The sequence below is a fragment of the Nelumbo nucifera genome, chromosome 4 (genome assembly GCF_055504915.1).
Source record: "Nelumbo nucifera cultivar China Antique chromosome 4, China Antique-T2T, whole genome shotgun sequence".
In the NCBI taxonomy this organism is placed as follows: domain Eukaryota; kingdom Viridiplantae; phylum Streptophyta; class Magnoliopsida; order Proteales; family Nelumbonaceae; genus Nelumbo; species Nelumbo nucifera.
This window is the reverse complement of record NC_142652.1, coordinates 51,677,945-51,701,452: the sequence shown is the minus strand read 5'-3', so window position 1 is coordinate 51,701,452 and position 23,508 is coordinate 51,677,945. Positions and strand designations below refer to the sequence as shown.

Below are 23,508 nucleotides of genomic sequence, written 5' to 3'. Positions count from 1 at the left end.
ATTCATCGTGCATTGTGGGCCCCGCGATATTATTGCATCTATCAGGGGGTGCGGCAGATCTGAAAAGCAAACACTCCGCTCACGTACGAGCTTGTGCACGGTTACCAAGGGAAGAAGGCTGCATACACATTTTTTTCAAATCTAAAACAATTAATGGAAGGGAGCAAGATAGTTCATAAAGATCTAAGCGAGAATGAATTAAACGGGTGCGATCATACCAGCACTAATGCACCGGATCCCATCAGAACTCCGAAGTTAAGTGTGCTTGGGCGAGAGTAGTATTAGGATGGGTGACCTCCTGGGAAGTCCTTGTGTTGCACCCCAATTTTATTAATATTTTATTTCGATATCGTATTTGCAAATTCCATTTGTCGTTTCGGCGAGACAAACTCAAACAACGCGCCGGATACTCGGACCATTTGCGGCACGATCGTCATTACTGAATGGGAACCGTGCAAAAACCAGGCTTTTGGCATTCGTCGTGCATTGTGGGCCCCGCGATAGTATTGCATCTATCCGGGGGTGCGGCAGATCTGAAAAGCAAAACACTCTGCTCACGTAGGAGCTTGTGCACGGTTACCAAGGGAGAAAGGCTGCATACACAGTTTTTTCAAGTCTAAAACAATTAATGGAGGGGAGCAAGATAGTGCATAAAGATCTAAGCGAGCATGAATTAAACGGGTGCGATCATACCAGCACTAATGCACCGGATCCCATCAAAACTCCGAAGTTAAGTGTGCATGGGCGAGAGTAGTACTAGGATAGGTGACCTCCTGGGAAGTCCTCGTGTTGCACCCCAATTTTATTAATATTTTATTTCGATATCGTATTTGCAAATTCCATTTGTCGTTTCGGCGAGACAAACGCAAACAACACGCCGGATACTCGGACCATTTGCGGCACGATTGTCATTACTGAATGGGAACCGTGAAAAAACCGGGCTTTTGGCATTCGTCGTGCATTGTGGGCCCCGTGATAGTATTGCATCTATCCGGGGGTGCGGCAGATCTGAAAAGCAAACACTCTGCTCACGTAAGTGCTTGTGCACGGTTACCAAGGGAGGAAGGCTGCATACACTGTTTATTCAAGTCTAAAACAATTAATGGAGGGGAGCAAGATAGTGCATAAAGATCTAAGCGAGCATGAATTAAACGGGTGCGATCATACCAGCACTAATGCATCGGATCCCATCAGAACTCCGAAGTTAAGCGTGCTTGGGCGAGAGTAGTACTAGGATGGGTGACCTCCTGGGAAGTCCTCGTGTTGCACCCCAATTTTATTAATATTTTATTTTGATTTGTATTTGCAAATTCCATTTGTTGTTTCTGGGAGACAACTGGAAACAATGCGTCGGATACTCGGACCATTTGCGGCACGATCGTCATTACTGAATGGCAACGATGCAAGAACCGGGCTTTCGGCATTCGTCATGCATTGTGGGCCCCGCGATAGTATTGCATCTATCCGGAGGTGCGGCAGATTTGAAATGCAAACACTCTGCTCACGTACGAGCTTGTGCACGGTTACCAAGGGAGGAAGGCTGCATACACAGTTTTTTCAAATCTAAAACAATTAATGGAGGGGAGCAAGATAGTGCATAAAGATCTAAGCGAGCATGAATTAAACGGGTGCGATCATACCAGCACTAATGCACAGGATCCCATCAGAACTCCGAAGTTAAGCGTGCTTGGGCGAGACTATTACTAGGATGGGTGACATCCTGGGAAGTCCTCGTGTTGCACCCCAATTTTATTAATATTTTATTTCGATATCGTATTTGCAAATTCCATTTGTCGTTTCGGCGAGACAAACGCAAACAACGTGCCGGATACTCGGACCATTTGCGGCACGATCATATCAGCACTAATGCACTGGATCCCATCAGAACTCTGAAGTTAAGCGTGCTCGGGCGAGAGTAGTACTAGGATGGGTGACCTCCTGGGAAGTCCTCGTGTTGCACTCCAATTTTATTAATATTTTATTTTGATTTATATTTGCAAATTCCATTTGTTGTTTCTGGGAGATACTGGAAACAATGCGTCGGATACTCGGACCATTTGCGGCACGATCGTCATTACTGAATGGCCACGATGCTAGAACCGGGCTTTCGGCATTCGTCATGCATTGTGGGCCCCGCGATAGTATTGCATCTATCCGGAGGTGCGGCAGATCTGAAAAACAAACACTCCGCTCACGTAGGAGCTTGTGCACGGTTACCAAGGGAAAGAGGCTGCATACACATTTTTTTCAAATCTAAAACAATTAATGGAAGGGAGCAAGATAGGTCATAAAGATCTAAGCGAGCATGAATTAAACGGGTGCTATCATACCAGCACTAATGCACCGGATCTCATCAGAACTCCGAAGTTAAGTGTGCTTGGGCGAGAGTAGTATTAGGATGGGTGACCTCCTGGGAAGTCCTTGTGTTTCACCCCAATTTTATTAATATTTTATTTCGATATCGTATTTGCAAATTCCATTTGTCGTTTCGGCGAGACAAACTCAAACAACGTGCCGGATACTCGGACCATTTGCGGCACGATCGTCATTACTGAATGGGAACCGTGCAAAAACCGGGCTTTTGGCATTCGTCGTGCATTGTGGGACCCGCGATAGTATTGCATCTATCCGGGGGTGCGGCAGATCTGAAAAGCAAACACTCTGCTCACGTAGGAGCTTGTGCACGGTTACCAAGGGAGGAAGGCTGCATACACAGTTTTTTCAAGTCTAAAACAATTAATGGAGGGGAGCAAGATAGTGCATAAAGATCTAAGCGAGCATGAATTAAACGGGTGCGATCATACCAGCACTAATGCACCGGATCCCATCAGAACTCCGAAGTTAAGCGTGCTTGGGCGAGATTAGTACTAGGATGGGGGACCTCCTGGGAAGTCCTCGTGTTGCACCCCAATTTTATTAATATTTTATTTTGATTTGTATTTGCAAATTCCATTTGTTGTTTCTGGGAGACAACTGGAAACAATGCGTCGGATACTCGGACCATTTGCGGCACGATCGTCATTACTGAATGGCAACGATGCAAGAACCGGGCTTTCGGCATTCGTCATGCATTGTGGGCCCCGCGATAGTATTGCATCTATCCGGGGGTGCGGCAGATCTGAAATGCAAACACTCTGCTCACGTAGGAACTTGTGCACGGTTACCAAGGGAGGAAGGCTGCATACACAGTTTTTTCAAATCTAAAACAATTAATGGAGGGGAGCAAGATAGTGCATAAAGATCTAAGCGAGCATGAATTAAACGGGTGCGATCATACCAGCACTAATGCACAGGATCCCATCAGAACTCCGAAGTTAAGCGTGCTTGGGCGAGAGTAGTACTAGGATGGGTGACCTCCTGGGAATTCCTCGTGTTGCACCCCAATTTTATTAATATTTTATTTCGATATCGTATTTGCAAATTCCATTTGTCGTTTCGGCGAGACAAACGCAAACAACGTGCCGGATACTCGGACCATTTGCGGCACGATTGTCATTACTGAATGGGAACCGTGCAAAAACCGGGCTTTTGGCATTCATCGTGCATTGTGGGCCCCGCGATATTATTGCATCTATCAGGGGGTGCGGCAGATCTGAAAAGCAAACACTCTGCTCACGTAGGAGCTTGTGCACGGTTACCAAGGGAGGAAGGCTGCATACACAGTTTTTTCAAGTCTAAAACAATTAATGGAGGGGAGCAAGATAGTGCATAAAGATCTAACCGAGCATGAATTAAACGGGTGCGATCATACCAGCACTAATGCACCGGATCCCATCAGAACTCCGAAGTTAAGCGTGCTTGGGCGAGAGTAGTACTAGGACGGGTGACCTCCTGGGAAGTCCTCGTGTTGCACCCCAATTTTATTAATATTTTATTTTGATTTGTATTTGCAAATTCCATTTGTTGTTTCTGGGAGATACTGGAAACAATGCGTCGGATACTCGGACCATTTGCGGCACGATCGTCATTACTGAATGGCCACGATGCAAGAACCGGGCTTTCGGCATTCGTCATGCATTGTGGGCCCCACGATAGTATTGCATCTATCCGGAGGTGCGGCAGATCTGAAAAGCAAACACTCCGCTCACGTAGGAGCTTGTGCACGGTTACCAAGGGAAGAAGGCTGCATACACATTTTTTTCAAATCTAAAACAATTAATGGAAGGGAGCAAGATAGTTCATAAAGATCTAAGCGAGCATGAATTAAACGGGTGCGATCATACCAGCACTAATGCACCGGATCCCATCAGAGCTCCGAAGTTAAGTGTGCTTTGGCGAGAGTAGTATTAGGATGGGTGACTTCCTGGGAAGTCCTCGTGTTGCACCCCAATTTTATTAATATTTTATTTTGATTTGTATTTGCAAATTCCATTTGTTGTTTCTGGGAGACAACTGGAAACAATGCGTCGGATACTCGGACCATTTGCGGCACGATCGTCATTACTGAATGGCAACGATGCAAGAACCGGGCTTTCGGCATTCGTCATGCATTGTGGGCCCCGCGATAGTATTGCATCTATCCGGAGGTGCGGCAGATTTGAAATGCAAACACTCTGCTCACGTACGAGCTTGTGCACGGTTACCAAGGGAGGAAGGCTGCATACACAGTTTTTTCAAATCTAAAACAATTAATGGAGGGGAGCAAGATAGTGCATAAAGATCTAAGCGAGCATGAATTAAACGGGTGCGATCATACCGGCACTAATGCACAGGATCCCATCAGAACTCCGAAGTTAAGCGTGCTTGGGCGAGACTATTACTAGGATGGGTGACATCCTGGGAAGTCCTCGTGTTGCACCCCAATTTTATTAATATTTTATTTCGATATCGTATTTGCAAATTCCATTTGTCGTTTCGGCGAGACAAACGCAAACAACGTGCCGGATACTCGGACCATTTGCGGCACGATTGTCATTACTGAATGGGAACCGTGCAAAAACCGGGCTTTTGGCATTCATCGTGCATTGTGGGCCCTGCGATATTATTGCATCTATCAGGGGGTGCGGCAGATCTGAAAAGCAAACACTCTGCTCACGTAGGAGCTTGTGCACGGTTACCAAGGGAGGAAGGCTGCATACACAGTTTTTTCAAGTCTAAAACAATTAATGGAGGGGAGCAAGATAGTGCATAAAGATCTAAGCGAGCATGAATTAAACGGGTGCGATCATACCAGCACTAATGCACCGGATCCCATCAGAACTCCGAAGTTAAGCGTGCTTGGGCGAGATTAGTACTAGGATGGGGGACCTCCTGGGAAGTCCTCGTGTTGCACCCCAATTTTATGAATATTTTATTTTGATTTGTATTTGCAAATTCCATTTGTTGTTTCTGGGAGACAACTGGAAACAATGCGTCGGATACTCGGACCATTTGCGGCACGATCGTCATTACTGAATGGCAACGATGCAAGAACCGGGCTTTCGGCATTCGTCATGCATTGTGGGCCCCGCGATAGTATTGCATCTATCCGGGGGTGCGGCAGATCTGAAATGCAAACACTCTGCTCACGTAGGAACTTGTGCACGGTTACCAAGGGAGGAAGGCTGCATACACAGTTTTTTCAAATCTAAAACAATTAATGGAGGGGAGCAAGATAGTGCATAAAGATCTAAGCGAGCATGAATTAAACGGGTGCGATCATACCAGCACTAATGCACAGGATCCCATCAGAACTCCGAAGTTAAGCGTGCTTGGGCGAGAGTAGTACTAGGATGGGTGACCTCTTGGGAATTCCTCGTGTTGCACCCCAATTTTATTAATATTTTATTTCGATATCGTATTTGCAAATTCCATTTGTCGTTTCGGCGAGACAAACGCAAACAACGTGCCGGATACTCGGACCATTTGCGGCACGATTGTCATTACTGAATGGGAACCGTGCAAAAACCGGGCTTTTGGCATTCATCGTGCATTGTGGGCCCCGCGATATTATTGCATCTATCAGGGGGTGCGGCAGATCTGAAAAGCAAACACTCTGCTCACGTAGGAGCTTGTGCACGGTTACCAAGGGAGGAAGGCTGCATACACAGTTTTTTCAAGTCTAAAACAATTAATGGAGGGGAGCAAGATAGTGCATAAAGATCTAACCGAGCATGAATTAAACGGGTGCGATCATACCAGCACTAATGCACCGGATCCCATCAGAACTCCGAAGTTAAGCGTGCTTGGGCGAGAGTAGTACTAGGACGGGTGACCTCCTGGGAAGTCCTCGTGTTGCACCCCAATTTTATTAATATTTTATTTTGATTTGTATTTGCAAATTCCATTTGTTGTTTCTGGGAGATACTGGAAACAATGCGTCGGATACTCGGACCATTTGCGGCACGATCGTCATTACTGAATGGCCACGATGCAAGAACCGGGCTTTCGGCATTCGTCATGCATTGTGGGCCCCACGATAGTATTGCATCTATCCGGAGGTGCGGCAGATCTGAAAAGCAAACACTCCGCTCACGTAGGAGCTTGTGCACGGTTACCAAGGGAAGAAGGCTGCATACACATTTTTTTCAAATCTAAAACAATTAATGGAAGGGAGCAAGATAGTTCATAAAGATCTAAGCGAGCATGAATTAAACGGGTGCGATCATACCAGCACTAATGCACCGGATCCCATCAGAGCTCCGAAGTTAAGTGTGCTTTGGCGAGAGTAGTATTAGGATGGGTGACCTCCTGGGAAGTCCTTGTCTTGCACCCCAATTTTATTAATATTTTATTTCGATATCGTATATGCAAATTACATTTGTCGTTTCGGCGAGACAAACTCAAACAACGCGCCGGATACTCGGACCATTTGCGGCACGATCGTCATTACTGAATGGGAACCGTGCAAAAACCAGGCTTTTGGCATTCGTCGTGCATTGTGGGCCCCGCGATAGTATTGCATCTATCCGGGGGTGCGGCAGATCTGAAAAGCAAACACTCTGCTCACGTAGGAGCTTGTGCACGGTTACCAAGGGAGGAAGGCTGCATACACAGTTTTTTCACGTCTAAAACAATTAATGGAGGGGAGCAAGATAGTGCATAAAGATCTAAGCGAGCATGAATTAAACGGGTGCGATCATACCAGCACTAATGCACCGGATCTCATCAGAACTCCGAAGTTAAGCGTGCTTGGGCGAGAGTAGTACTAGGAAGGGTGACCTCCTGGGAAGTCCTCGTGTTGCACCCCAACTTTATTAATATTTTATTTTGATTTGTATTTGCAAATTCCATATGTTGTTTCTGGGAGACAACTGGAAACAATGCGTCGGATACTCGGACCATTTGCGGCACGATCGTCATTACTGAATGGCAACGATGCAAGAACCGGGCTTTCGGCATTCGTCATGCATTGTGGGCCCCGCGATAGTATTGCATCTATCCGGGGGTGCGGCAGATCTGAAATGCAAACACTCTGCTCACGTAGGAGCTTGTGCACGGTTACCAAGGGAGGAAGGCTGCATACACAGTTTTTTCAAATCTAAAACAATTAATGGAGGGGAGCAAGATAGTGCATAAAGATCTAAGCGAGCATGAATTAAACGGGTGCGATCATACCAGCACTAATGCACCGGATCCCATCAGAACTCCGAAGTTAAGTGTGCATGGGCGGGAGTAGTCCTAGGATGGGTGACCTCCTGGGAAGTCCTCGTGTTGCACCCCAATTTTATTAATATTTTATTTTGATATCGTATTTGCAAATTCCATTTGTCGTTTCGGCGAGACAAACGCAAACAACGCGCCGGATACTCGGACCATTTGCGGCACGATCGTCATTACTGAATGAGAACCGTGCAAAAACCGGGCTTTTGGCATTCGTCGTGCATTGTGGGCCCCGCGATAGTATTGCATCTATCCGGGGGTGCGACAGATCTGAAAAGCAAACACTCTGCTCACGTAGGAGCTTGTGCACGGTTACCAAGGGAGGAAGGCTGCATACACAGTTTTTTCAAGTCTAAAACAATTAATGGAGGGGAGCAAGATAGTGCACAAAGATCTAAGCGAGCATGAATTAAACGGGTGCGATCATACCAGCACTAATGCACCGGATCTCATCAGAACTCCGAAGTTAAGCGTGCTTGGGCGAGAGTAGTACTTGGAAGGGTGACCTCCTGGGAAGTCCTCGTGTTGCACCCCAATTTTATTAATATTTTATTTTGATTTGTATTTGCAAATTCCATTTGTTGTTTCTGGGAGACAACTGGAAACAATGCGTCGGATACTCGGACCATTTGCGGCACGATCGTCATTACTGAATGGCAACGATGCAAGAACCGGGCTTTCGGCATTCGTCGTGCATTGTGGGCCCCGCGATAGTATTGCATCTATCCGGAGGTGCGGCAGATCTGAAAAGCAAACACTCTGCTCACGTAGGAGCTTGTGCACGGTTACCAAGGGAGGAAGGCTGCATACACAGTTTTTTCAAATCTAAAACAATTAATGGAGGGGAGCAAGATAGTGCATAAAGATCTAAGCGAGCATGAATTAAACGGGTGCTATCATACCAGCACTAATGCACCGGATCTCATCAGAACTCCGAAGTTAAGTGTGCTTGGGCGAGAGTAGTATTAGGATGGGTGACCTCCTGGGAAGTCCTTGTGTTTCACCCCAATTTTATTAATATTTTATTTCGATATCGTATTTGCAAATTCCATTTGTCGTGTCGGCGAGACAAACTCAAACAACGCGCCGGATACTCGAACCATTTGCGGCACGATCGTCATTACTGAATGGGAACCGTGCAAAAACCGGGCTTTTGGCATTCGTCGTGCATTGTGGGCCCCGCGATAGTATTGCATCTATCCGGGGGTGCGGCAGATCTGAAAAGCAAACACTCTGCTCACATAGGAGCTTGTGCATGGTTACCAAGGGAGGAAGGCTGCATACACAGTTTTTTCAAGTCTAAAACAATTAATGGAGGGGAGCAAGATAGTGCATAAAGATCTAAGCGAGCATGAATTAAACGGGTGCGATCATACCAGCACTAATGCACCGGATCCCATCAGAACTCCGAAGTTAAGTGTGCATGGGCGGGAGTAGTCCTAGGATGGGTGACCTCCTGGGAAGTCCTCGTGTTGCACCCCAATTTTATTAATATTTTATTTCGATATCGTATTTGCAAATTCCGTTTGTCGTTTCGGCGAGACAAACGCAAACAACGCGCCGGATACTCGGACCATTTGCGGCACAATCGTCATTACTGAATGAGAACCGTGCAAAAACCGGGCTTTTGGCATTCGTCGTGCATTGTGGGCCCCGCGATAGTATTGCATCTATCCGGGGGTGCGGCAGATCTAAAAAGCAAACACTCTGCTCACGTAAAAGCTTGTGCACGGTTACCAAGGGAGGAAGGCTGCATACACAGTTTTTTCAAGTCTAAAACAATTAATGGAGGGGAGCAAGATAGTGCATAAAGATCTAAGCGAGCATGAATTAAACGGGTGCGATCATATCAGCACTAATGCACTGGATCCCATCAGAACTCTGAAGTTAAGCGTGCTCGGGCGAGAGTAGTACTAGGATGGGTGACCTCCTGGGAAGTCCTCGTGTTGCACTCCAATTTTATTAATATTTTATTTTGATTTATATTTGCAAATTCCATTTGTTGTTTCTGGGAGATACTGGAAACAATGCGTCGGATACTCGGACCATTTGCGGCACGATCGTCATTACTGAATGGCCACGATGCTAGAACCGGGCTTTCGGCATTCGTCATGCATTGTGGGCCCCGCGATAGTATTGCATCTATCCGGAGGTGCGGCAGATCTGAAAAACAAACACTCCGCTCACGTAGGAGCTTGTGCACGGTTACCAAGGGAAAGAGGCTGCATACACATTTTTTTCAAATCTAAAACAATTAATGGAAGGGAGCAAGATAGGTCATAAAGATCTAAGCGAGCATGAATTAAACGGGTGCTATCATACCAGCACTAATGCACCGGATCTCATCAGAACTCCGAAGTTAAGTGTGCTTGGGCGAGAGTAGTATTAGGATGGGTGACCTCCTGGGAAGTCCTTGTGTTTCACCCCAATTTTATTAATATTTTATTTCGATATCGTATTTGCAAATTCCATTTGTCGTTTCGGCGAGACAAACTCAAACAACGCGCCGGATACTCGGACCATTTGCGGCACGATCGTCATTACTGAATGGGAACCGTGCAAAAACCGGGCTTTTGGCATTCGTCGTGCATTGTGGGCCCCGCGATAGTATTGCATCTATCCGGGGGTGCGGCAGATCTAAAAAGCAAACACTCTGCTCACGTAAGAGCTTGTGCACGGTTACCAAGGGAGGAAGGCTGCATACACAGTTTTTTCAAGTCTAAAACAATTAATGGAGGGGAGCAAGATAGTGCATAAAGATCTAAGCGAGCATGAATTAAACGGGTGTGATCATACCAGCACTAATGCACCGGATCCCATCAGAACTCCGAAGTTAAGCGTTCTTGGGCGAGAGTAGTACTAGGATGGGTGACCTCCTGGGAAGTCCTCGTGTTGCACCCCAATTTTATTAATATTTTATTTCGATATCGTATTTGCAAATTCCATTTGTCGTTTCGGCGAGACAAACGCAAACAACACGCCGGATACTCGGACCATTTGCGGCACGATTGTCATTACTGAATGGGAACCGTGAAAAAACCGGGCTTTCGGCATTCGTCATGCATTGTGGGCCCCGCGATAGTATTGCATCTATCCGGGGGTGCGGCAGATCTGAAATGCAAACACTCTGCTCACGTAGGAACTTGTGCACGGTTACCAAGGGAGGAAGGCTGCATACACAGTTTTTTCAAATCTAAAACAATTAATGGAGGGGAGCAAGATAGTGCATAAAGATCTAAGCGAGCATGAATTAAACGGGTGCGATCATACCAGCACTAATGCACAGGATCCCATCAGAACTCCGAAGTTAAGCGTGCTTGGGCGAGAGTAGTACTAGGATGGGTGACCTCCTGGGAATTCCTCGTGTTGCACCCCAATTTTATTAATATTTTATTTCGATATCGTATTTGCAAATTCCATTTGTCGTTTCGGCGAGACAAACGCAAACAACGTGCCGGATACTCGGACCATTTGCGGCACGATTGTCATTACTGAATGGGAACCGTGCAAAAACCGGGCTTTTGGCATTCATCGTGCATTGTGGGCCCCGCGATATTATTGCATCTATCAGGGGGTGCGGCAGATCTGAAAAGCAAACACTCCGCTCACGTACGAGCTTGTGCACGGTTACCAAGGGAAGAAGGCTGCATACACATTTTTTTCAAATCTAAAACAATTAATGGAAGGGAGCAAGATAGTTCATAAAGATCTAAGCGAGAATGAATTAAACGGGTGCGATCATACCAGCACTAATGCACCGGATCCCATCAGAACTCCGAAGTTAAGTGTGCTTGGGCGAGAGTAGTATTAGGATGGGTGACCTCCTGGGAAGTCCTTGTGTTGCACCCCAATTTTATTAATATTTTATTTCGATATCGTATTTGCAAATTCCATTTGTCGTTTCGGCGAGACAAACTCAAACAACGCGCCGGATACTCGGACCATTTGCGGCACGATCGTCATTACTGAATGGGAACCGTGCAAAAACCAGGCTTTTGGCATTCGTCGTGCATTGTGGGCCCCGCGATAGTATTGCATCTATCCGGGGGTGCGGCAGATCTGAAAAGCAAAACACTCTGCTCACGTAGGAGCTTGTGCACGGTTACCAAGGGAGAAAGGCTGCATACACAGTTTTTTCAAGTCTAAAACAATTAATGGAAGGGAGCAAGATAGGTCATAAAGATCTAAGCGAGCATGAATTAAACGGGTGCTATCATACCAGCACTAATGCACCGGATCTCATCAGAACTCCGAAGTTAAGTGTGCTTGGGCGAGAGTAGTATTAGGATGGGTGACCTCCTGGGAAGTCCTTGTGTTTCACCCCAATTTTATTAATATTTTATTTCGATATCGTATTTGCAAATTCCATTTGTCGTTTCGGCGAGACAAACTCAAACAACGTGCCGGATACTCGGACCATTTGCGGCACGATCGTCATTACTGAATGGGAACCGTGCAAAAACCGGGCTTTTGGCATTCGTCGTGCATTGTGGGACCCGCGATAGTATTGCATCTATCCGGGGGTGCGGCAGATCTGAAAAGCAAACACTCTGCTCACGTAGGAGCTTGTGCACGGTTACCAAGGGAGGAAGGCTGCATACACAGTTTTTTCAAGTCTAAAACAATTAATGGAGGGGAGCAAGATAGTGCATAAAGATCTAAGCGAGCATGAATTAAACGGGTGCGATCATACCAGCACTAATGCACCGGATCCCATCAGAACTCCGAAGTTAAGCGTGCTTGGGCGAGATTAGTACTAGGATGGGGGACCTCCTGGGAAGTCCTCGTGTTGCACCCCAATTTTATTAATATTTTATTTTGATTTGTATTTGCAAATTCCATTTGTTGTTTCTGGGAGACAACTGGAAACAATGCGTCGGATACTCGGACCATTTGCGGCACGATCGTCATTACTGAATGGCAACGATGCAAGAACCGGGCTTTCGGCATTCGTCATGCATTGTGGGCCCCGCGATAGTATTGCATCTATCCGGGGGTGCGGCAGATCTGAAATGCAAACACTCTGCTCACGTAGGAACTTGTGCACGGTTACCAAGGGAGGAAGGCTGCATACACAGTTTTTTCAAATCTAAAACAATTAATGGAGGGGAGCAAGATAGTGCATAAAGATCTAAGCGAGCATGAATTAAACGGGTGCGATCATACCAGCACTAATGCACAGGATCCCATCAGAACTCCGAAGTTAAGCGTGCTTGGGCGAGAGTAGTACTAGGATGGGTGACCTCCTGGGAATTCCTCGTGTTGCACCCCAATTTTATTAATATTTTATTTCGATATCGTATTTGCAAATTCCATTTGTCGTTTCGGCGAGACAAACGCAAACAACGTGCCGGATACTCGGACCATTTGCGGCACGATTGTCATTACTGAATGGGAACCGTGCAAAAACCGGGCTTTTGGCATTCATCGTGCATTGTGGGCCCCGCGATATTATTGCATCTATCAGGGGGTGCGGCAGATCTGAAAAGCAAACACTCTGCTCACGTAGGAGCTTGTGCACGGTTACCAAGGGAGGAAGGCTGCATACACAGTTTTTTCAAGTCTAAAACAATTAATGGAGGGGAGCAAGATAGTGCATAAAGATCTAACCGAGCATGAATTAAACGGGTGCGATCATACCAGCACTAATGCACCGGATCCCATCAGAACTCCGAAGTTAAGCGTGCTTGGGCGAGAGTAGTACTAGGACGGGTGACCTCCTGGGAAGTCCTCGTGTTGCACCCCAATTTTATTAATATTTTATTTTGATTTGTATTTGCAAATTCCATTTGTTGTTTCTGGGAGATACTGGAAACAATGCGTCGGATACTCGGACCATTTGCGGCACGATCGTCATTACTGAATGGCCACGATGCAAGAACCGGGCTTTCGGCATTCGTCATGCATTGTGGGCCCCACGATAGTATTGCATCTATCCGGAGGTGCGGCAGATCTGAAAAGCAAACACTCCGCTCACGTAGGAGCTTGTGCACGGTTACCAAGGGAAGAAGGCTGCATACACATTTTTTTCAAATCTAAAACAATTAATGGAAGGGAGCAAGATAGTTCATAAAGATCTAAGCGAGCATGAATTAAACGGGTGCGATCATACCAGCACTAATGCACCGGATCCCATCAGAGCTCCGAAGTTAAGTGTGCTTTGGCGAGAGTAGTATTAGGATGGGTGACTTCCTGGGAAGTCCTCGTGTTGCACCCCAATTTTATTAATATTTTATTTTGATTTGTATTTGCAAATTCCATTTGTTGTTTCTGGGAGACAACTGGAAACAATGCGTCGGATACTCGGACCATTTGCGGCACGATCGTCATTACTGAATGGCAACGATGCAAGAACCGGGCTTTCGGCATTCGTCATGCATTGTGGGCCCCGCGATAGTATTGCATCTATCCGGAGGTGCGGCAGATTTGAAATGCAAACACTCTGCTCACGTACGAGCTTGTGCACGGTTACCAAGGGAGGAAGGCTGCATACACAGTTTTTTCAAATCTAAAACAATTAATGGAGGGGAGCAAGATAGTGCATAAAGATCTAAGCGAGCATGAATTAAACGGGTGCGATCATACCGGCACTAATGCACAGGATCCCATCAGAACTCCGAAGTTAAGCGTGCTTGGGCGAGACTATTACTAGGATGGGTGACATCCTGGGAAGTCCTCGTGTTGCACCCCAATTTTATTAATATTTTATTTCGATATCGTATTTGCAAATTCCATTTGTCGTTTCGGCGAGACAAACGCAAACAACGTGCCGGATACTCGGACCATTTGCGGCACGATTGTCATTACTGAATGGGAACCGTGCAAAAACCGGGCTTTTGGCATTCATCGTGCATTGTGGGCCCTGCGATATTATTGCATCTATCAGGGGGTGCGGCAGATCTGAAAAGCAAACACTCTGCTCACGTAGGAGCTTGTGCACGGTTACCAAGGGAGGAAGGCTGCATACACAGTTTTTTCAAGTCTAAAACAATTAATGGAGGGGAGCAAGATAGTGCATAAAGATCTAAGCGAGCATGAATTAAACGGGTGCGATCATACCAGCACTAATGCACCGGATCCCATCAGAACTCCGAAGTTAAGCGTGCTTGGGCGAGATTAGTACTAGGATGGGGGACCTCCTGGGAAGTCCTCGTGTTGCACCCCAATTTTATGAATATTTTATTTTGATTTGTATTTGCAAATTCCATTTGTTGTTTCTGGGAGACAACTGGAAACAATGCGTCGGATACTCGGACCATTTGCGGCACGATCGTCATTACTGAATGGCAACGATGCAAGAACCGGGCTTTCGGCATTCGTCATGCATTGTGGGCCCCGCGATAGTATTGCATCTATCCGGGGGTGCGGCAGATCTGAAATGCAAACACTCTGCTCACGTAGGAACTTGTGCACGGTTACCAAGGGAGGAAGGCTGCATACACAGTTTTTTCAAATCTAAAACAATTAATGGAGGGGAGCAAGATAGTGCATAAAGATCTAAGCGAGCATGAATTAAACGGGTGCGATCATACCAGCACTAATGCACAGGATCCCATCAGAACTCCGAAGTTAAGCGTGCTTGGGCGAGAGTAGTACTAGGATGGGTGACCTCTTGGGAATTCCTCGTGTTGCACCCCAATTTTATTAATATTTTATTTCGATATCGTATTTGCAAATTCCATTTGTCGTTTCGGCGAGACAAACGCAAACAACGTGCCGGATACTCGGACCATTTGCGGCACGATTGTCATTACTGAATGGGAACCGTGCAAAAACCGGGCTTTTGGCATTCATCGTGCATTGTGGGCCCCGCGATATTATTGCATCTATCAGGGGGTGCGGCAGATCTGAAAAGCAAACACTCTGCTCACGTAGGAGCTTGTGCACGGTTACCAAGGGAGGAAGGCTGCATACACAGTTTTTTCAAGTCTAAAACAATTAATGGAGGGGAGCAAGATAGTGCATAAAGATCTAACCGAGCATGAATTAAACGGGTGCGATCATACCAGCACTAATGCACCGGATCCCATCAGAACTCCGAAGTTAAGCGTGCTTGGGCGAGAGTAGTACTAGGACGGGTGACCTCCTGGGAAGTCCTCGTGTTGCACCCCAATTTTATTAATATTTTATTTTGATTTGTATTTGCAAATTCCATTTGTTGTTTCTGGGAGATACTGGAAACAATGCGTCGGATACTCGGACCATTTGCGGCACGATCGTCATTACTGAATGGCCACGATGCAAGAACCGGGCTTTCGGCATTCGTCATGCATTGTGGGCCCCACGATAGTATTGCATCTATCCGGAGGTGCGGCAGATCTGAAAAGCAAACACTCCGCTCACGTAGGAGCTTGTGCACGGTTACCAAGGGAAGAAGGCTGCATACACATTTTTTTCAAATCTAAAACAATTAATGGAAGGGAGCAAGATAGTTCATAAAGATCTAAGCGAGCATGAATTAAACGGGTGCGATCATACCAGCACTAATGCACCGGATCCCATCAGAGCTCCGAAGTTAAGTGTGCTTTGGCGAGAGTAGTATTAGGATGGGTGACCTCCTGGGAAGTCCTTGTCTTGCACCCCAATTTTATTAATATTTTATTTCGATATCGTATATGCAAATTACATTTGTCGTTTCGGCGAGACAAACTCAAACAACGCGCCGGATACTCGGACCATTTGCGGCACGATCGTCATTACTGAATGGGAACCGTGCAAAAACCAGGCTTTTGGCATTCGTCGTGCATTGTGGGCCCCGCGATAGTATTGCATCTATCCGGGGGTGCGGCAGATCTGAAAAGCAAACACTCTGCTCACGTAGGAGCTTGTGCACGGTTACCAAGGGAGGAAGGCTGCATACACAGTTTTTTCACGTCTAAAACAATTAATGGAGGGGAGCAAGATAGTGCATAAAGATCTAAGCGAGCATGAATTAAACGGGTGCGATCATACCAGCACTAATGCACCGGATCTCATCAGAACTCCGAAGTTAAGCGTGCTTGGGCGAGAGTAGTACTAGGAAGGGTGACCTCCTGGGAAGTCCTCGTGTTGCACCCCAACTTTATTAATATTTTATTTTGATTTGTATTTGCAAATTCCATATGTTGTTTCTGGGAGACAACTGGAAACAATGCGTCGGATACTCGGACCATTTGCGGCACGATCGTCATTACTGAATGGCAACGATGCAAGAACCGGGCTTTCGGCATTCGTCATGCATTGTGGGCCCCGCGATAGTATTGCATCTATCCGGGGGTGCGGCAGATCTGAAATGCAAACACTCTGCTCACGTAGGAGCTTGTGCACGGTTACCAAGGGAGGAAGGCTGCATACACAGTTTTTTCAAATCTAAAACAATTAATGGAGGGGAGCAAGATAGTGCATAAAGATCTAAGCGAGCATGAATTAAACGGGTGCGATCATACCAGCACTAATGCACCGGATCCCATCAGAACTCCGAAGTTAAGTGTGCATGGGCGGGAGTAGTCCTAGGATGGGTGACCTCCTGGGAAGTCCTCGTGTTGCACCCCAATTTTATTAATATTTTATTTTGATATCGTATTTGCAAATTCCATTTGTCGTTTCGGCGAGACAAACGCAAACAACGCGCCGGATACTCGGACCATTTGCGGCACGATCGTCATTACTGAATGAGAACCGTGCAAAAACCGGGCTTTTGGCATTCGTCGTGCATTGTGGGCCCCGCGATAGTATTGCATCTATCCGGGGGTGCGACAGATCTGAAAAGCAAACACTCTGCTCACGTAGGAGCTTGTGCACGGTTACCAAGGGAGGAAGGCTGCATACACAGTTTTTTCAAGTCTAAAACAATTAATGGAGGGGAGCAAGATAGTGCACAAAGATCTAAGCGAGCATGAATTAAACGGGTGCGATCATACCAGCACTAATGCACCGGATCTCATCAGAACTCCGAAGTTAAGCGTGCTTGGGCGAGAGTAGTACTTGGAAGGGTGACCTCCTGGGAAGTCCTCGTGTTGCACCCCAATTTTATTAATATTTTATTTTGATTTGTATTTGCAAATTCCATTTGTTGTTTCTGGGAGACAACTGGAAACAATGCGTCGGATACTCGGACCATTTGCGGCACGATCGTCATTACTGAATGGCAACGATGCAAGAACCGGGCTTTCGGCATTCGTCGTGCATTGTGGGCCCCGCGATAGTATTGCATCTATCCGGAGGTGCGGCAGATCTGAAAAGCAAACACTCTGCTCACGTAGGAGCTTGTGCACGGTTACCAAGGGAGGAAGGCTGCATACACAGTTTTTTCAAATCTAAAACAATTAATGGAGGGGAGCAAGATAGTGCATAAAGATCTAAGCGAGCATGAATTAAACGGGTGCTATCATACCAGCACTAATGCACCGGATCTCATCAGAACTCCGAAGTTAAGTGTGCTTGGGCGAGAGTAGTATTAGGATGGGTGACCTCCTGGGAAGTCCTTGTGTTTCACCCCAATTTTATTAATATTTTATTTCGATATCGTATTTGCAAATTCCATTTGTCGTGTCGGCGAGACAAACTCAAACAACGCGCCGGATACTCGAACCATTTGCGGCACGATCGTCATTACTGAATGGGAACCGTGCAAAAACCGGGCTTTTGGCATTCGTCGTGCATTGTGGGCCCCGCGATAGTATTGCATCTATCCGGGGGTGCGGCAGATCTGAAAAGCAAACACTCTGCTCACATAGGAGCTTGTGCATGGTTACCAAGGGAGGAAGGCTGCATACACAGTTTTTTCAAGTCTAAAACAATTAATGGAGGGGAGCAAGATAGTGCATAAAGATCTAAGCGAGCATGAATTAAACGGGTGCGATCATACCAGCACTAATGCACCGGATCCCATCAGAACTCCGAAGTTAAGTGTGCATGGGCGGGAGTAGTCCTAGGATGGGTGACCTCCTGGGAAGTCCTCGTGTTGCACCCCAATTTTATTAATATTTTATTTCGATATCGTATTTGCAAATTCCGTTTGTCGTTTCGGCGAGACAAACGCAAACAACGCGCCGGATACTCGGACCATTTGCGGCACAATCGTCATTACTGAATGAGAACCGTGCAAAAACCGGGCTTTTGGCATTCGTCGTGCATTGTGGGCCCCGCGATAGTATTGCATCTATCCGGGGGTGCGGCAGATCTAAAAAGCAAACACTCTGCTCACGTAAAAGCTTGTGCACGGTTACCAAGGGAGGAAGGCTGCATACACAGTTTTTTCAAGTCTAAAACAATTAATGGAGGGGAGCAAGATAGTGCATAAAGATCTAAGCGAGCATGAATTAAACGGGTGCGATCATATCAGCACTAATGCACTGGATCCCATCAGAACTCTGAAGTTAAGCGTGCTCGGGCGAGAGTAGTACTAGGATGGGTGACCTCCTGGGAAGTCCTCGTGTTGCACTCCAATTTTATTAATATTTTATTTTGATTTATATTTGCAAATTCCATTTGTTGTTTCTGGGAGATACTGGAAACAATGCGTCGGATACTCGGACCATTTGCGGCACGATCGTCATTACTGAATGGCCACGATGCTAGAACCGGGCTTTCGGCATTCGTCATGCATTGTGGGCCCCGCGATAGTATTGCATCTATCCGGAGGTGCGGCAGATCTGAAAAACAAACACTCCGCTCACGTAGGAGCTTGTGCACGGTTACCAAGGGAAAGAGGCTGCATACACATTTTTTTCAAATCTAAAACAATTAATGGAAGGGAGCAAGATAGGTCATAAAGATCTAAGCGAGCATGAATTAAACGGGTGCTATCATACCAGCACTAATGCACCGGATCTCATCAGAACTCCGAAGTTAAGTGTGCTTGGGCGAGAGTAGTATTAGGATGGGTGACCTCCTGGGAAGTCCTTGTGTTTCACCCCAATTTTATTAATATTTTATTTCGATATCGTATTTGCAAATTCCATTTGTCGTTTCGGCGAGACAAACTCAAACAACGCGCCGGATACTCGGACCATTTGCGGCACGATCGTCATTACTGAATGGGAACCGTGCAAAAACCGGGCTTTTGGCATTCGTCGTGCATTGTGGGCCCCGCGATAGTATTGCATCTATCCGGGGGTGCGGCAGATCTAAAAAGCAAACACTCTGCTCACGTAAGAGCTTGTGCACGGTTACCAAGGGAGGAAGGCTGCATACACAGTTTTTTCAAGTCTAAAACAATTAATGGAGGGGAGCAAGATAGTGCATAAAGATCTAAGCGAGCATGAATTAAACGGGTGTGATCATACCAGCACTAATGCACCGGATCCCATCAGAACTCCGAAGTTAAGCGTTCTTGGGCGAGAGTAGTACTAGGATGGGTGACCTCCTGGGAAGTCCTCGTGTTGCACCCCAATTTTATTAATATTTTATTTCGATATCGTATTTGCAAATTCCATTTGTCGTTTCGGCGAGACAAACGCAAACAACACGCCGGATACTCGGACCATTTGCGGCACGATTGTCATTACTGAATGGGAACCGTGAAAAAACCGGGCTTTCGGCATTCGTCATGCATTGTGGGCCCCGCGATAGTATTGCATCTATCCGGGGGTGCGGCAGATCTGAAATGCAAACACTCTGCTCACGTAGGAACTTGTGCACGGTTACCAAGGGAGGAAGGCTGCATACACAGTTTTTTCAAATCTAAAACAATTAATGGAGGGGAGCAAGATAGTGCATAAAGATCTAAGCGAGCATGAATTAAACGGGTGCGATCATACCAGCACTAATGCACAGGATCCCATCAGAACTCCGAAGTTAAGCGTGCTTGGGCGAGAGTAGTACTAGGATGGGTGACCTCCTGGGAATTCCTCGTGTTGCACCCCAATTTTATTAATATTTTATTTCGATATCGTATTTGCAAATTCCATTTGTCGTTTCGGCGAGACAAACGCAAACAACGTGCCGGATACTCGGACCATTTGCGGCACGATTGTCATTACTGAATGGGAACCGTGCAAAAACCGGGCTTTTGGCATTCATCGTGCATTGTGGGCCCCGCGATATTATTGCATCTATCAGGGGGTGCGGCAGATCTGAAAAGCAAACACTCCGCTCACGTACGAGCTTGTGCACGGTTACCAAGGGAAGAAGGCTGCATACACATTTTTTTCAAATCTAAAACAATTAATGGAAGGGAGCAAGATAGTTCATAAAGATCTAAGCGAGAATGAATTAAACGGGTGCGATCATACCAGCACTAATGCACCGGATCCCATCAGAACTCCGAAGTTAAGTGTGCTTGGGCGAGAGTAGTATTAGGATGGGTGACCTCCTGGGAAGTCCTTGTGTTGCACCCCAATTTTATTAATATTTTATTTCGATATCGTATTTGCAAATTCCATTTGTCGTTTCGGCGAGACAAACTCAAACAACGCGCCGGATACTCGGACCATTTGCGGCACGATCGTCATTACTGAATGGGAACCGTGCAAAAACCAGGCTTTTGGCATTCGTCGTGCATTGTGGGCCCCGCGATAGTATTGCATCTATCCGGGGGTGCGGCAGATCTGAAAAGCAAAACACTCTGCTCACGTAGGAGCTTGTGCACGGTTACCAAGGGAGAAAGGCTGCATACACAGTTTTTTCAAGTCTAAAACAATTAATGGAGGGGAGCAAGATAGTGCATAAAGATCTAAGCGAGCATGAATTAAACGGGTGCGATCATACCAGCACTAATGCACCGGATCCCATCAAAACTCCGAAGTTAAGTGTGCATGGGCGAGAGTAGTACTAGGATAGGTGACCTCCTGGGAAGTCCTCGTGTTGCACCCCAATTTTATTAATATTTTATTTCGATATCGTATTTGCAAATTCCATTTGTCGTTTCGGCGAGACAAACGCAAACAACACGCCGGATACTCGGACCATTTGCGGCACGATTGTCATTACTGAATGGGAACCGTGAAAAAACCGGGCTTTTGGCATTCGTCGTGCATTGTGGGCCCCGTGATAGTATTGCATCTATCCGGGGGTGCGGCAGATCTGAAAAGCAAACACTCTGCTCACGTAAGTGCTTGTGCACGGTTACCAAGGGAGGAAGGCTGCATACACTGTTTATTCAAGTCTAAAACAATTAATGGAGGGGAGCAAGATAGTGCATAAAGATCTAAGCGAGCATGAATTAAACGGGTGCGATCATACCAGCACTAATGCATCGGATCCCATCAGAACTCCGAAGTTAAGCGTGCTTGGGCGAGAGTAGTACTAGGATGGGTGACCTCCTGGGAAGTCCTCGTGTTGCACCCCAATTTTATTAATATTTTATTTTGATTTGTATTTGCAAATTCCATTTGTTGTTTCTGGGAGACAACTGGAAACAATGCGTCGGATACTCGGACCATTTGCGGCACGATCGTCATTACTGAATGGCAACGATGCAAGAACCGGGCTTTCGGCATTCGTCATGCATTGTGGGCCCCGCGATAGTATTGCATCTATCCGGAGGTGCGGCAGATTTGAAATGCAAACACTCTGCTCACGTACGAGCTTGTGCACGGTTACCAAGGGAGGAAGGCTGCATACACAGTTTTTTCAAATCTAAAACAATTAATGGAGGGGAGCAAGATAGTGCATAAAGATCTAAGCGAGCATGAATTAAACGGGTGCGATCATACCAGCACTAATGCACAGGATCCCATCAGAACTCCGAAGTTAAGCGTGCTTGGGCGAGACTATTACTAGGATGGGTGACATCCTGGGAAGTCCTCGTGTTGCACCCCAATTTTATTAATATTTTATTTCGATATCGTATTTGCAAATTCCATTTGTCGTTTCGGCGAGACAAACGCAAACAACGTGCCGGATACTCGGACCATTTGCGGCACGATCATATCAGCACTAATGCACTGGATCCCATCAGAACTCTGAAGTTAAGCGTGCTCGGGCGAGAGTAGTACTAGGATGGGTGACCTCCTGGGAAGTCCTCGTGTTGCACTCCAATTTTATTAATATTTTATTTTGATTTATATTTGCAAATTCCATTTGTTGTTTCTGGGAGATACTGGAAACAATGCGTCGGATACTCGGACCATTTGCGGCACGATCGTCATTACTGAATGGCCACGATGCTAGAACCGGGCTTTCGGCATTCGTCATGCATTGTGGGCCCCGCGATAGTATTGCATCTATCCGGAGGTGCGGCAGATCTGAAAAACAAACACTCCGCTCACGTAGGAGCTTGTGCACGGTTACCAAGGGAAAGAGGCTGCATACACATTTTTTTCAAATCTAAAACAATTAATGGAAGGGAGCAAGATAGGTCATAAAGATCTAAGCGAGCATGAATTAAACGGGTGCTATCATACCAGCACTAATGCACCGGATCTCATCAGAACTCCGAAGTTAAGTGTGCTTGGGCGAGAGTAGTATTAGGATGGGTGACCTCCTGGGAAGTCCTTGTGTTTCACCCCAATTTTATTAATATTTTATTTCGATATCGTATTTGCAAATTCCATTTGTCGTTTCGGCGAGACAAACTCAAACAACGTGCCGGATACTCGGACCATTTGCGGCACGATCGTCATTACTGAATGGGAACCGTGCAAAAACCGGGCTTTTGGCATTCGTCGTGCATTGTGGGACCCGCGATAGTATTGCATCTATCCGGGGGTGCGGCAGATCTGAAAAGCAAACACTCTGCTCACGTAGGAGCTTGTGCACGGTTACCAAGGGAGGAAGGCTGCATACACAGTTTTTTCAAGTCTAAAACAATTAATGGAGGGGAGCAAGATAGTGCATAAAGATCTAAGCGAGCATGAATTAAACGGGTGCGATCATACCAGCACTAATGCACCGGATCCCATCAGAACTCCGAAGTTAAGCGTGCTTGGGCGAGATTAGTACTAGGATGGGGGACCTCCTGGGAAGTCCTCGTGTTGCACCCCAATTTTATTAATATTTTATTTT

General features: G+C 46.3%; 34 non-coding genes and 17 pseudogenes across 34 annotated transcripts; all 51 read left to right on the top strand.

The window, feature by feature from the left end:
- Nucleotides 1-204: 204 nt before the first annotated feature.
- Nucleotides 205-323, top strand: LOC148795649 (5S ribosomal RNA). Its single transcript, XR_016073409.1, has one exon. It is a non-coding gene; the product is annotated as a 5S ribosomal RNA (ribosomal RNA).
- Nucleotides 324-679: 356 nt separating this feature from the next.
- Nucleotides 680-798, top strand: LOC148795648 (5S ribosomal RNA). Its single transcript, XR_016070355.1, has one exon. It is a non-coding gene; the product is annotated as a 5S ribosomal RNA (ribosomal RNA).
- A 355-nt stretch (nucleotides 799-1,153) lies between these two features.
- LOC148795647 (5S ribosomal RNA) lies at nucleotides 1,154-1,272 on the top strand. Its single transcript, XR_016071872.1, has one exon. It is a non-coding gene; the product is annotated as a 5S ribosomal RNA (ribosomal RNA).
- Nucleotides 1,273-1,626: 354 nt separating this feature from the next.
- Nucleotides 1,627-1,745, top strand: LOC148795646 (5S ribosomal RNA; annotated as a pseudogene).
- Nucleotides 1,746-1,844: 99 nt separating this feature from the next.
- LOC148795645 (5S ribosomal RNA) lies at nucleotides 1,845-1,963 on the top strand (annotated as a pseudogene).
- A 353-nt stretch (nucleotides 1,964-2,316) lies between these two features.
- On the top strand, nucleotides 2,317-2,435 carry LOC148795644 (5S ribosomal RNA; annotated as a pseudogene).
- A 355-nt stretch (nucleotides 2,436-2,790) lies between these two features.
- Nucleotides 2,791-2,909, top strand: LOC148795643 (5S ribosomal RNA). The gene has a single exon (XR_016070882.1). It is a non-coding gene; the product is annotated as a 5S ribosomal RNA (ribosomal RNA).
- Nucleotides 2,910-3,263: 354 nt separating this feature from the next.
- Nucleotides 3,264-3,382, top strand: LOC148795642 (5S ribosomal RNA). Its single transcript, XR_016072690.1, has one exon. It is a non-coding gene; the product is annotated as a 5S ribosomal RNA (ribosomal RNA).
- A 355-nt stretch (nucleotides 3,383-3,737) lies between these two features.
- Nucleotides 3,738-3,856, top strand: LOC148795641 (5S ribosomal RNA). The gene has a single exon (XR_016071490.1). It is a non-coding gene; the product is annotated as a 5S ribosomal RNA (ribosomal RNA).
- A 353-nt stretch (nucleotides 3,857-4,209) lies between these two features.
- On the top strand, nucleotides 4,210-4,328 carry LOC148795640 (5S ribosomal RNA; annotated as a pseudogene).
- A 354-nt stretch (nucleotides 4,329-4,682) lies between these two features.
- Nucleotides 4,683-4,801, top strand: LOC148795639 (5S ribosomal RNA; annotated as a pseudogene).
- A 355-nt stretch (nucleotides 4,802-5,156) lies between these two features.
- On the top strand, nucleotides 5,157-5,275 carry LOC148795638 (5S ribosomal RNA). Its single transcript, XR_016070881.1, has one exon. It is a non-coding gene; the product is annotated as a 5S ribosomal RNA (ribosomal RNA).
- A 354-nt stretch (nucleotides 5,276-5,629) lies between these two features.
- Nucleotides 5,630-5,748, top strand: LOC148795637 (5S ribosomal RNA). Its single transcript, XR_016072871.1, has one exon. It is a non-coding gene; the product is annotated as a 5S ribosomal RNA (ribosomal RNA).
- Nucleotides 5,749-6,103: 355 nt separating this feature from the next.
- LOC148795636 (5S ribosomal RNA) lies at nucleotides 6,104-6,222 on the top strand. Its single transcript, XR_016071489.1, has one exon. It is a non-coding gene; the product is annotated as a 5S ribosomal RNA (ribosomal RNA).
- Nucleotides 6,223-6,575: 353 nt separating this feature from the next.
- Nucleotides 6,576-6,694, top strand: LOC148795635 (5S ribosomal RNA; annotated as a pseudogene).
- Nucleotides 6,695-7,049: 355 nt separating this feature from the next.
- On the top strand, nucleotides 7,050-7,168 carry LOC148795634 (5S ribosomal RNA). Its single transcript, XR_016072405.1, has one exon. It is a non-coding gene; the product is annotated as a 5S ribosomal RNA (ribosomal RNA).
- Nucleotides 7,169-7,522: 354 nt separating this feature from the next.
- Nucleotides 7,523-7,641, top strand: LOC148795633 (5S ribosomal RNA). Its single transcript, XR_016073807.1, has one exon. It is a non-coding gene; the product is annotated as a 5S ribosomal RNA (ribosomal RNA).
- Nucleotides 7,642-7,996: 355 nt separating this feature from the next.
- Nucleotides 7,997-8,115, top strand: LOC148795632 (5S ribosomal RNA). Its single transcript, XR_016072573.1, has one exon. It is a non-coding gene; the product is annotated as a 5S ribosomal RNA (ribosomal RNA).
- A 354-nt stretch (nucleotides 8,116-8,469) lies between these two features.
- Nucleotides 8,470-8,588, top strand: LOC148795631 (5S ribosomal RNA; annotated as a pseudogene).
- Nucleotides 8,589-8,943: 355 nt separating this feature from the next.
- On the top strand, nucleotides 8,944-9,062 carry LOC148795630 (5S ribosomal RNA). Its single transcript, XR_016073805.1, has one exon. It is a non-coding gene; the product is annotated as a 5S ribosomal RNA (ribosomal RNA).
- A 355-nt stretch (nucleotides 9,063-9,417) lies between these two features.
- LOC148795629 (5S ribosomal RNA) lies at nucleotides 9,418-9,536 on the top strand. The gene has a single exon (XR_016075754.1). It is a non-coding gene; the product is annotated as a 5S ribosomal RNA (ribosomal RNA).
- A 353-nt stretch (nucleotides 9,537-9,889) lies between these two features.
- LOC148795628 (5S ribosomal RNA) lies at nucleotides 9,890-10,008 on the top strand (annotated as a pseudogene).
- Nucleotides 10,009-10,363: 355 nt separating this feature from the next.
- Nucleotides 10,364-10,482, top strand: LOC148795627 (5S ribosomal RNA). The gene has a single exon (XR_016072925.1). It is a non-coding gene; the product is annotated as a 5S ribosomal RNA (ribosomal RNA).
- Nucleotides 10,483-10,837: 355 nt separating this feature from the next.
- LOC148795626 (5S ribosomal RNA) lies at nucleotides 10,838-10,956 on the top strand. The gene has a single exon (XR_016072689.1). It is a non-coding gene; the product is annotated as a 5S ribosomal RNA (ribosomal RNA).
- Nucleotides 10,957-11,311: 355 nt separating this feature from the next.
- On the top strand, nucleotides 11,312-11,430 carry LOC148795625 (5S ribosomal RNA). The gene has a single exon (XR_016073408.1). It is a non-coding gene; the product is annotated as a 5S ribosomal RNA (ribosomal RNA).
- A 356-nt stretch (nucleotides 11,431-11,786) lies between these two features.
- Nucleotides 11,787-11,905, top strand: LOC148795624 (5S ribosomal RNA; annotated as a pseudogene).
- Nucleotides 11,906-12,260: 355 nt separating this feature from the next.
- LOC148795623 (5S ribosomal RNA) lies at nucleotides 12,261-12,379 on the top strand. The gene has a single exon (XR_016070880.1). It is a non-coding gene; the product is annotated as a 5S ribosomal RNA (ribosomal RNA).
- Nucleotides 12,380-12,733: 354 nt separating this feature from the next.
- On the top strand, nucleotides 12,734-12,852 carry LOC148795622 (5S ribosomal RNA). Its single transcript, XR_016072688.1, has one exon. It is a non-coding gene; the product is annotated as a 5S ribosomal RNA (ribosomal RNA).
- A 355-nt stretch (nucleotides 12,853-13,207) lies between these two features.
- LOC148795621 (5S ribosomal RNA) lies at nucleotides 13,208-13,326 on the top strand. Its single transcript, XR_016071487.1, has one exon. It is a non-coding gene; the product is annotated as a 5S ribosomal RNA (ribosomal RNA).
- Nucleotides 13,327-13,679: 353 nt separating this feature from the next.
- LOC148795620 (5S ribosomal RNA) lies at nucleotides 13,680-13,798 on the top strand (annotated as a pseudogene).
- Nucleotides 13,799-14,152: 354 nt separating this feature from the next.
- LOC148795619 (5S ribosomal RNA) lies at nucleotides 14,153-14,271 on the top strand (annotated as a pseudogene).
- A 355-nt stretch (nucleotides 14,272-14,626) lies between these two features.
- LOC148795618 (5S ribosomal RNA) lies at nucleotides 14,627-14,745 on the top strand. Its single transcript, XR_016070879.1, has one exon. It is a non-coding gene; the product is annotated as a 5S ribosomal RNA (ribosomal RNA).
- A 354-nt stretch (nucleotides 14,746-15,099) lies between these two features.
- On the top strand, nucleotides 15,100-15,218 carry LOC148795617 (5S ribosomal RNA). Its single transcript, XR_016072870.1, has one exon. It is a non-coding gene; the product is annotated as a 5S ribosomal RNA (ribosomal RNA).
- A 355-nt stretch (nucleotides 15,219-15,573) lies between these two features.
- LOC148795616 (5S ribosomal RNA) lies at nucleotides 15,574-15,692 on the top strand. The gene has a single exon (XR_016071486.1). It is a non-coding gene; the product is annotated as a 5S ribosomal RNA (ribosomal RNA).
- Nucleotides 15,693-16,045: 353 nt separating this feature from the next.
- Nucleotides 16,046-16,164, top strand: LOC148795615 (5S ribosomal RNA; annotated as a pseudogene).
- Nucleotides 16,165-16,519: 355 nt separating this feature from the next.
- On the top strand, nucleotides 16,520-16,638 carry LOC148795614 (5S ribosomal RNA). Its single transcript, XR_016072404.1, has one exon. It is a non-coding gene; the product is annotated as a 5S ribosomal RNA (ribosomal RNA).
- A 354-nt stretch (nucleotides 16,639-16,992) lies between these two features.
- On the top strand, nucleotides 16,993-17,111 carry LOC148795613 (5S ribosomal RNA). The gene has a single exon (XR_016073804.1). It is a non-coding gene; the product is annotated as a 5S ribosomal RNA (ribosomal RNA).
- Nucleotides 17,112-17,466: 355 nt separating this feature from the next.
- On the top strand, nucleotides 17,467-17,585 carry LOC148795612 (5S ribosomal RNA). Its single transcript, XR_016072572.1, has one exon. It is a non-coding gene; the product is annotated as a 5S ribosomal RNA (ribosomal RNA).
- A 354-nt stretch (nucleotides 17,586-17,939) lies between these two features.
- Nucleotides 17,940-18,058, top strand: LOC148795611 (5S ribosomal RNA; annotated as a pseudogene).
- A 355-nt stretch (nucleotides 18,059-18,413) lies between these two features.
- Nucleotides 18,414-18,532, top strand: LOC148795610 (5S ribosomal RNA). The gene has a single exon (XR_016073803.1). It is a non-coding gene; the product is annotated as a 5S ribosomal RNA (ribosomal RNA).
- Nucleotides 18,533-18,887: 355 nt separating this feature from the next.
- Nucleotides 18,888-19,006, top strand: LOC148795609 (5S ribosomal RNA). The gene has a single exon (XR_016075752.1). It is a non-coding gene; the product is annotated as a 5S ribosomal RNA (ribosomal RNA).
- A 353-nt stretch (nucleotides 19,007-19,359) lies between these two features.
- Nucleotides 19,360-19,478, top strand: LOC148795608 (5S ribosomal RNA; annotated as a pseudogene).
- A 355-nt stretch (nucleotides 19,479-19,833) lies between these two features.
- Nucleotides 19,834-19,952, top strand: LOC148795607 (5S ribosomal RNA). Its single transcript, XR_016072924.1, has one exon. It is a non-coding gene; the product is annotated as a 5S ribosomal RNA (ribosomal RNA).
- A 355-nt stretch (nucleotides 19,953-20,307) lies between these two features.
- LOC148795606 (5S ribosomal RNA) lies at nucleotides 20,308-20,426 on the top strand. The gene has a single exon (XR_016072687.1). It is a non-coding gene; the product is annotated as a 5S ribosomal RNA (ribosomal RNA).
- Nucleotides 20,427-20,781: 355 nt separating this feature from the next.
- Nucleotides 20,782-20,900, top strand: LOC148795605 (5S ribosomal RNA). The gene has a single exon (XR_016073407.1). It is a non-coding gene; the product is annotated as a 5S ribosomal RNA (ribosomal RNA).
- Nucleotides 20,901-21,256: 356 nt separating this feature from the next.
- Nucleotides 21,257-21,375, top strand: LOC148795604 (5S ribosomal RNA). The gene has a single exon (XR_016070354.1). It is a non-coding gene; the product is annotated as a 5S ribosomal RNA (ribosomal RNA).
- A 355-nt stretch (nucleotides 21,376-21,730) lies between these two features.
- Nucleotides 21,731-21,849, top strand: LOC148795603 (5S ribosomal RNA). Its single transcript, XR_016071871.1, has one exon. It is a non-coding gene; the product is annotated as a 5S ribosomal RNA (ribosomal RNA).
- A 354-nt stretch (nucleotides 21,850-22,203) lies between these two features.
- LOC148795602 (5S ribosomal RNA) lies at nucleotides 22,204-22,322 on the top strand (annotated as a pseudogene).
- Nucleotides 22,323-22,421: 99 nt separating this feature from the next.
- LOC148795601 (5S ribosomal RNA) lies at nucleotides 22,422-22,540 on the top strand (annotated as a pseudogene).
- A 353-nt stretch (nucleotides 22,541-22,893) lies between these two features.
- On the top strand, nucleotides 22,894-23,012 carry LOC148795600 (5S ribosomal RNA; annotated as a pseudogene).
- A 355-nt stretch (nucleotides 23,013-23,367) lies between these two features.
- Nucleotides 23,368-23,486, top strand: LOC148795599 (5S ribosomal RNA). The gene has a single exon (XR_016070878.1). It is a non-coding gene; the product is annotated as a 5S ribosomal RNA (ribosomal RNA).
- Nucleotides 23,487-23,508: the final 22 nt, after the last annotated feature.